This window comes from Pteropus medius, unplaced genomic scaffold (genome assembly GCF_902729225.1).
Source record: "Pteropus medius unplaced genomic scaffold, Ma_sr-lr_union100, whole genome shotgun sequence".
Classification (NCBI taxonomy): Eukaryota; Metazoa; Chordata; class Mammalia; order Chiroptera; family Pteropodidae; genus Pteropus; species Pteropus medius.
This window is the reverse complement of record NW_024347788.1, coordinates 932385-940713: the sequence shown is the minus strand read 5'-3', so window position 1 is coordinate 940713 and position 8329 is coordinate 932385. Positions and strand designations below refer to the sequence as shown.

The following is an 8329-nucleotide window of genomic DNA, read 5'->3' as shown; positions in this document are numbered from 1 at the left end:
TCTCTCAGATGTCACTGAATCAATGAGACCTTTCGCAACCCTTTATTTAATGACCACATTAGTTAAAGAGCAACCTCACTCCTCCATGAGGTTTACTAACCCCTTTTCCTATTGTTTTCTCCTTCCTCGACAGTGTATGTGTTTAAAATTCATTCCATATATAACATATCCAATATTATATATTATATCCTTTATTTCTTTATTTACGCCTACAGTACCTGGTATTCCTAGGTGGTTTTCCATCAAAGTATTAACTAGGCCCGACCCTGCTTAGCTTCCGAGATCAGATGAGATCGGGAGTGTTCAGGGTGGCATGGCCGTAGACTATATCCATTGTTTTTTATTGCAAAATGTGGGCGTATTAAAAGGTGCCCTTTACCGCCCCTCCCATATTTCCCACATTCCACACCTGCTCTTCTCTGATCCAGTTGTGTAATGGCTACTCTCTCGATAGTCAGGCTCAATCACCCCCGTACAGTAATTTCTCCTTCCCCTCCACTTTCTCCCTCTTCCTCCTTCTTTGCCCTTTGGTTCATCGGCAATCAGATGCTAGTTTGTCTTTGTTTATAATTTGTCTTTATCGTCTACAACAGAAGCTCCCTTTCCTGTAATGCATGCAGTTCCTCTAAAAATTCATGTCCACATGAATTTTTTTTCATATACTTTATTATTTTTTTTGAGCAGTTTTAGGTTCACAGCAAAATTCAGAGGAGGGTAAAGAGATCCCCCCCCACCCCCACACACATGCATAACCTCCTCACTATCAACATCTCCCACCAGAGTGGTACATTTGTTACTATTGATGAACCCACATTGACACATCGGTATCATCCAAAGCCTATAGTTTTTGTAACGGTTCATCTCTGGTGTACATTATATGGGTTTTGACAGGTGTATGATGACATGTATCCACCATCATAGTATCGTAGAGAGTAGTGTCACTGCCCTAAAAATCCTCTGCACTCCAACTATTCATCCCCTCCTCCTCCCAACCTCTGGCAATTGCTAATCTTTTTATTTTCTCCATAGTTTTGCCTTTTCTTGAAATCGAGATAGTTGGAAATTTAAGTAGGTGGCCTTTTCAGTTTGGCTTTTTTCACTCAGTAATTAATATTCATTTAAATTTCCTCTATGCCTTTTTATGGCTCGATAGCTCATTCCTTTTTAGGGCTGAATGATAGATAGTCCACTGTCTGATGTACTGCAGTTTATTTCTCCATTCACCTAATGAAGGTGAAGTTTTGTTCCATGTTGTAATACTAGCTTCTAGAACACCGCCTGGCCCATAGTAGGTGTTTAATGCACGTCCCTCTCCTCATCATGCAATATTCTCCCCGAGAAACGCATCGCCCTTCAGTAAGTCGCTTAATCCTATACAAAACTGAAATCAGATTTCCAGAAATTTGAGATTCTTCCATCTGCTCTTTCGGTCTCACCCTCTCAAATCTACCTCTTGAGTCCCACTTCAGGTCATCCTTTCCTCTTCATTCCCATTGTCAATGATATGACTCAGGCTTCATGAACTTCTCCCAAAATAACGCTTTGCCCTCGTGACTGTTTTTTCTGACTCCTAAGCATAATCTATGCTCCTAAAACATGTGTTATTATATTGTTCTCTTGCTCAAAATATCCAGCAGATTAAAGTTTAAGGTCATTTACATGCATTCACAATTTCCCAAGATCTGATCCTTACCATGTGCACGACTTACTGTTCAGCCTCTTAAACTTTCACCTCCTTCTCTGTGGGCTCTGAATTATATGGAGTACCCAAAGCAAGGTGTGGCTGTTTGTCAAATTCTAGAGCATTTGCGTGAGTCCTAAACTACTCCCTGCCTTCTTGGAAGTTTCCCTCTGACTTATTCTGGCTATTTTTTAAATAATCAATTAATTCTATTATCGATTTTATATTCAGGAGATGAATTGCAGAGCTCTTGAAATCTGAGTTTGGTGATGTTGGCTTCTGTATTTCTGCAGACAGTAGCTGAGTGGCCATTTCATAAGGTTACAGGCTGGAGAATAAAATTCTTGTAAACTAGTGGAAGCTTTGTGGCTGGTAACTAGCGAAGAACTGTACAAGGAGGGACTTCAAACTGCAGTGGAATAGCAGTGAACACTTAGAAACTGGGCTGATCAGGCCTTCAGATGAGTCTCTACTTTAAAATTTTTATATTGCTCACCTTCACCTTCCATTACTATAACACCCACTGTCTTGATGTCAGATTTTATTTTTATTTAAGTGAAGCAGAAACTTTTTGAAAAAAATATATTTAAAAAGGACTGGAATTCTTGCTGTGAAAAGAAGAAAGAATGGGTTTTTTAGATTCGGAGCTTCCACCTTGCTTTGAACATTGCATTCACACGCACGCACACACACACGTGCTTACACACATATCATTATATCTAAGACTTAGAGAAATGTTAAGAACCAAATGTATGAGGTAATGCAGAGTGAAGGGAAGAATTTCAGCCTCTTCTGAACAGACAGGGTAATTTTTTTTTTTTTTTTTTTTATGTAATAGTTGCATACCCTTGAAAATAAAGGATCTGATGTAATGAGATACAGCTGAACTTTGGGAAATTTCATCAACCATTTACTTTCAAGTGATTTCATTCTATCCTTAACTCACAGCATTGGGCTTTGATATTGAAATAGGAATAGTACATTGAATCAGATATTTTTCCTTCTAGTATTTGCCATTTCAAAGAACTTTACATTATTATTGCATCCCCAAGAAGCAGACAGAATTAATATCCTTATAAAGTGCTTTGGTTTTCTATTGTAAGAGTATGAGAAATCCTAAAATGATAAATGACTTGGATGTTAGCATAAAGCAAATTGGGGCCAGAGCAGTGTTTGAAATTCAGATTTATTAGTTTCCAGGATTATAGTCACTCAACTGATCTATTTTCCTTTTTGGTTTCCTGGAATATTACACTTTGGGTTCTGTATGGTTGAAGTTAAAGGCCAGGGAAGGCTATTTTACCAAGAGTCAGGAATTCTGACTTTCCCCCATCACAACTCTTAATTTCCATTAAGACTAATATTTCTGAAATTGAGTTGTATAATCTGTAAAATGAAACTGTTAAAATTAATTTAGTTGTAAAGTTAGGAGACTCGTTGATGGCTTCTTAACCATAAGATTTTTAAATTAATATTTCTTATTCAGGTGTAAAACAACATGCTGCAGAGATGGCATCTCTCAGGGACATGACATGGACAGAAAGCTGATGTCCATATTCTTCTTAGACACAGTACTGAATCTCTTGTTTACAAATGAAACACAGAACCATTAAGTGGATTGCCTATTCCACATTCCTACTCCTCTGTTTAGTACCATAGCTACTCAGCTCTGGATCTCTCAGGAATGTAACTTTGTTATTTTTATTGCCTTATTATCACATAAGATTAACCGTCTAATTTTAGGATGGAACTACAAACTCCAGATGAAAACTCCTCTAGAGTTAATAACAACACAACAACAACAAAGTAACGATAATACTCATAATATTAACTATTCATCATACACTTAATGTTATAGGTGTGTTATATATACATTATCAACTCATTCAATTCTCATAACAGCTCTGGGATGTAGGTTTCATTATAAAATTGGAAACACAGCTAATTAGAGCAATAATGTGGTGTTTCCTCATGCCTCAAACTTTACTATGTTAACAATTTTAGCAGCTTGATTAAAGTGACCCCATTTTATATATTCCCTATTTTTACTTTTTCCTCAATATCAAAGGTGGAATTCAAAACGGTTTGGGTCACAGTGAGAGCTGATAAGAGTTTTATGTTCATTCTCGATTGCTTAAAGAAAGTTGAAATTTTATTTAATAGCCAACTACATTACAGACTTTCCAACTGAACAGAAAAGCAACATCTAGGTTTGATAGCTGTCCTCTGTAAAAAGCAAGGAACTAAAATCAGCCTAACTCTTGCTCTTCAGGCACTGCTTCCTCGGGGCGCCTTCCAGGATTCTCCCAGTCTGAGCTAGATTGCCCTCCCACAGTACCTCATGCTCACTTCTGCTTGTCCCCCCCCAGTTTTGTAATCATCTGTTAGCTTGTCTGTACCTCATTGGTCTGACAGATCTTCAAGAGCAGAGCCTTGTGTCTTATTCATCTCGGCAGCCATCTAGCAGATGCTTTGTTCATAATAGGAACTCGATAAATTTTTATTGAAAAAAATAAGGGTGCGTTGAAACTAATTTGGAAATGTCTGGAAAGATACTGCTTTATTTATTTTCTTAGTCTACCCATGTCTGACATTTACTACTTTCATCGAGTACTTACTTTATGCAGGCATAGTATTTGTTATCTGCCTAGCATATTTACATATGCTAAATATTTAACATGTTAATTGAATTATATTAGAATAAGCTCTTCGAATGTACTAAAGAATCAGAAGTCAGTGACTTAACGCATAGAAGTTTATTTCTCAGTCATGCAAAATGCAGCACAGATCTGTTAACTCTGGAGAGAAGCTCCTTTCCAAATGGTGACTCGAAGGTCCAAGCCCCCTGCGTCTTGTAGCTGTGCCATCTACAACAGGAGGCTTCCAGGCTCCATGGTAGAAGAGAGAGCTGTGCACTGGCTCCTAAATGCTCTGATCTGGAAATTACACATTTTAATTCTGCTCACAGCCCTTTGGCAAGAACTAGCCACTTGGCCCTGCCTTGGCAGGGAAATGTGGGCGAGCGCAATGCCACACAGGGGGAGAGAGCAAAGTAGGATCTCATGATGGACCTTTACATTTAGTTTCCAATTAGATGTGTTCGTTAATTATTTTTTTAAATAGATAATATATTATTTCAAAGGAATTTGTGAACTAAAGAGCAGAAAATAACCACTTACTCCCCACTTTTTTTTTTCTCCGGGAAGGCAAACGGATTGCCGTTGGAGCTCACAGTGTGCGCTGTGTGACTCCAGGTGCATGGTGGGGAGCATCCCTGATCCCAACAGAGAAGCAGGGAGAGAGAGAGCTGCGAGGCTCTGAGAGTCACGTGAGGCCCAGAGAACCACTGAATCAGACTAGAAGCCTGGCAGATGCGACCGCTCTTCTCGGAGGAAGCGCGATCTCGCGGGATCTCGTAGTTAAACGGGGGCAGCAGGGAGTCATGGGATGAGAAACACGTGGGTGCCCAGGCGCCGGAAGCGCCGCCTCTACACACGTGCCTGGGGAGCCCGGCTCACACTACCTATCATGCAGACGTCGGCATCGATGGCCCCCTTGCCACCCCCAACACTCCGAGTCATGGTGCTGCGGTTCCTCCTCCAGATACCTGGCCAGGTGTGCGGGAACGGGTCTGGTCCAAAAGGTGGGCAGAGAGGGACGGATCAGGTCAGAAGCCGGGGTGGGTGGGGGGTGAACTGCGCATGTTCGGGCCACAAATCTAGAGCCTTGAAGAAGCCAGAAGGACCCAGAGCTGCTGTGTGTCCTGCTGGAGTAGAACCCCGAGGTCACAATATATTAAGGTCCAAGGCCGCAGCGACACCAATGCGTCTTTCTGTTGCTCACCTTCGGGGTCTATTTGAACCTCTGGACAGCTTTGAGTTGTCTAAAATTTGTTCTAGGAGACCATCGCTGCCTGTTTCTTGAGCCCTACCCCTGGATAACATATCTTAGGGCGTTTCTTTCTTTCCGACCCCACCCCTTTATCAGCGCCCTGCAATAGGGGAGTTGGCCTTTTCACCCAATCCCCTCCATCAGGGGAGATTGTACAGTGAAGCTTTTAGTGAGAAGGCAGCTGTCTGCAATATTAAAAAAAAAGGTAATATACATTATAATTGACAGTATCCAATTGTCTTTTAGTTAAACTCTTAATTGACATTATCCAAATTAATAGTTTTTAAAAATGAGTTAGCAAATGAAAGAAACAAATATCAGTTTTCAGCCCCAAAGCTTTGCCTTAAAGATAATATTAGGAAATCAATAGATACTATCTATATGGTTCTTGGACCCCTGATGAGTTTTCTGTCCAAGCAGGGATTTGTGACGTCTCTCCTATTTTCAAAGTCCTAGAAGAGTTGGGCAAAAAGAAGCTTGTCCATGTCAATATAACTTGGTCACTGCTTCTCTCTCTTGAGATGTCCTGCCTGCCTTTTATTCATACTCGAGAAAATTACCAGTGAAAACTTTTAATTGCAGCTTTAACATTCTCATTTGGAGTGCCGAGAAGTGAGGTTCCTCAACTCTTGGATGAAAATTAAAATAGCACACGAAAAGCTCTTTATGACAAGTGTAAGATATAAAGACTAAAGAACTCCTAAGCTCTAATTCTTTTTATTTGTTCTATTGTTATATCAGTTATCTGATGGACTGGAATGGCCTAAGCCTTACTGTCTCATGCTTCTCTAAAGACAAGGTCTTAAATTTGTATTTTCACTGTTAAAGGAAACATTGTAAGCTGGCAAATGACCAAGTAAGTACCCTCAGCCTGTTTCTTCCTGATTGTCAGAGTTCCCAAGTTATAAGTAAAAATGATATTTGATAGTTTAAACTTTAAAAAAAATTAATGTGATAGTTAATGTCTCTAGATATAATCAAGTGTCATTTTTATATCTTTTTAGCAGTGGTTCATGTCCTATACTTAGTATTCTTAGTATAATAATGTTAGATATTATCTTACTGATTTTTAGAAGATCTTGATATATTAAGGAAATAAAGTGTTTGCTTAGGATACATGTTGCTTATTGTTACGGCCAGTTTTTCACTTCTGTTTTGATTTAAGTCATGGCAGATATTTTTCCCTATGCGTTAATATTTTTTTCATTATGTGATTGAATTTATCATATTTTAAAAAAAGTCCTTGTTTTTATTTTTTTGGGGTCAAGAGTTGAAAAAGTTCTTTTTTGTATTCAGTGATTATGATACATTTCTTTTGTGTTTTCTATTCTTTTTGATTTTATAGTTAAATCTTTGTGCCATATGGGATTATTTATATAGTTAGTTATAAGGGGTAAAATAGAAAAATTGTAGTTTTCCTTATGGCTGTCTGTCTCAGCATCATTTAGTGAATGCTATATTTTTCCCTGTTATTATAAAATGTCACTTTTTTACATATTAAATTCTACTCGAGTCTATTTCTAGATAGTCCATAGATCTAGTTTCATTTTACTACCACATTTTTACTGTAGATTTAAACATGTTTTGATATCTTACTGTATATTCCTCATCATTCAGAATTCTTTTGGTTTTCCTTTCTCTTTTATTTTTCCTTACGAGCTTTGAACATCAGCCTGAATAGTTCATCATAAAGAAGCCTGTTATTATTTTTCCAGAGATCACATGCATTTACTCATTAACAGAATTGGTCTTTCCACCCAAGAACAGGTTATATCTTTTAATTCATTGAGGAGGGGCGAGGTCTTCCCTATAGTTTCCTCAGTTGAGCTTAACATTTTCCTCACTTAAATTTTTTTTAAGCATATTAGATATTTTATATATTTTGTTTTCTTTCATAACCTTCCATTACATTTTTATTTGGTCGTTATTTTTATATAGAAAAGATACTTATTTTTGTTTGTGAATTTTGTCCCCAGTCACATTACAGTGATTATTATTAAGAGACTGTGAGTGTAACTGGTCCCCACCTGGCTTAGGGCTGGATAACCTGGCTTTGAATCCCAGTTCTGCTACTACTGGTTGTTATTGTAAAGATTAAAGTTAATTTATAAAATATACTTAGAATAGTGCTTAATCAGTTTAACCATTGTTTTAAATCATATATTGGTATAGAATTTTTTTTGCTTCTGAAAAAGAATTTTGATGCTTTCCTATTTCTATACTCGAGAACAGTTTAAGATGAGTAGGACACATTGTCTTGCTTGATGGGAAACTTTTTTTTCATTTGTCAATTCCTTCTGTACTCAAATTGCCTTTGATAAAAGAATGACCATACTGATTTCATATGTGTGAAATCCACTACTCAGAGTGGTTAAAAAAGTGTCTGAGCCCAAATTTGAATTCTACTCTAAAGCCAAAGTCAAGATTTAAACATGCTGATATAGGAAAAGAAAAGCATTGGAGATTTATTTAATTGAAAATATATTCCTTTATAATTGCAGAATTTACTCTTACACTTCCGTACTCAGCGATTTGTTTCTCTGCAGCGCACTGTAATATAAAATGTACTTTACACTTAAGTTCAGTTTATGAGAAGGTCTTAACTATGGCTTCAAAGAAAGAAAAAAGTAGAAATAGTATTGCCGATTTTGGTACTTTTTTTTATCTTTTCCTCTTTCGTATCTTTCCTCCCCTCTTTGGCTATTATTATTCATAATTCTAGCCCATACACTACTCGGACTGAGTTCTACGGCAGGG

General features: G+C 37.8%; 1 pseudogene; it reads right to left on the bottom strand.

The window, feature by feature from the left end:
• Positions 1–206: 206 nt before the first annotated feature.
• Positions 207–325, bottom strand: LOC120614564 (uncharacterized; annotated as a pseudogene).
• Between the last annotated feature and the right edge of the window lie 8004 nt (positions 326–8329).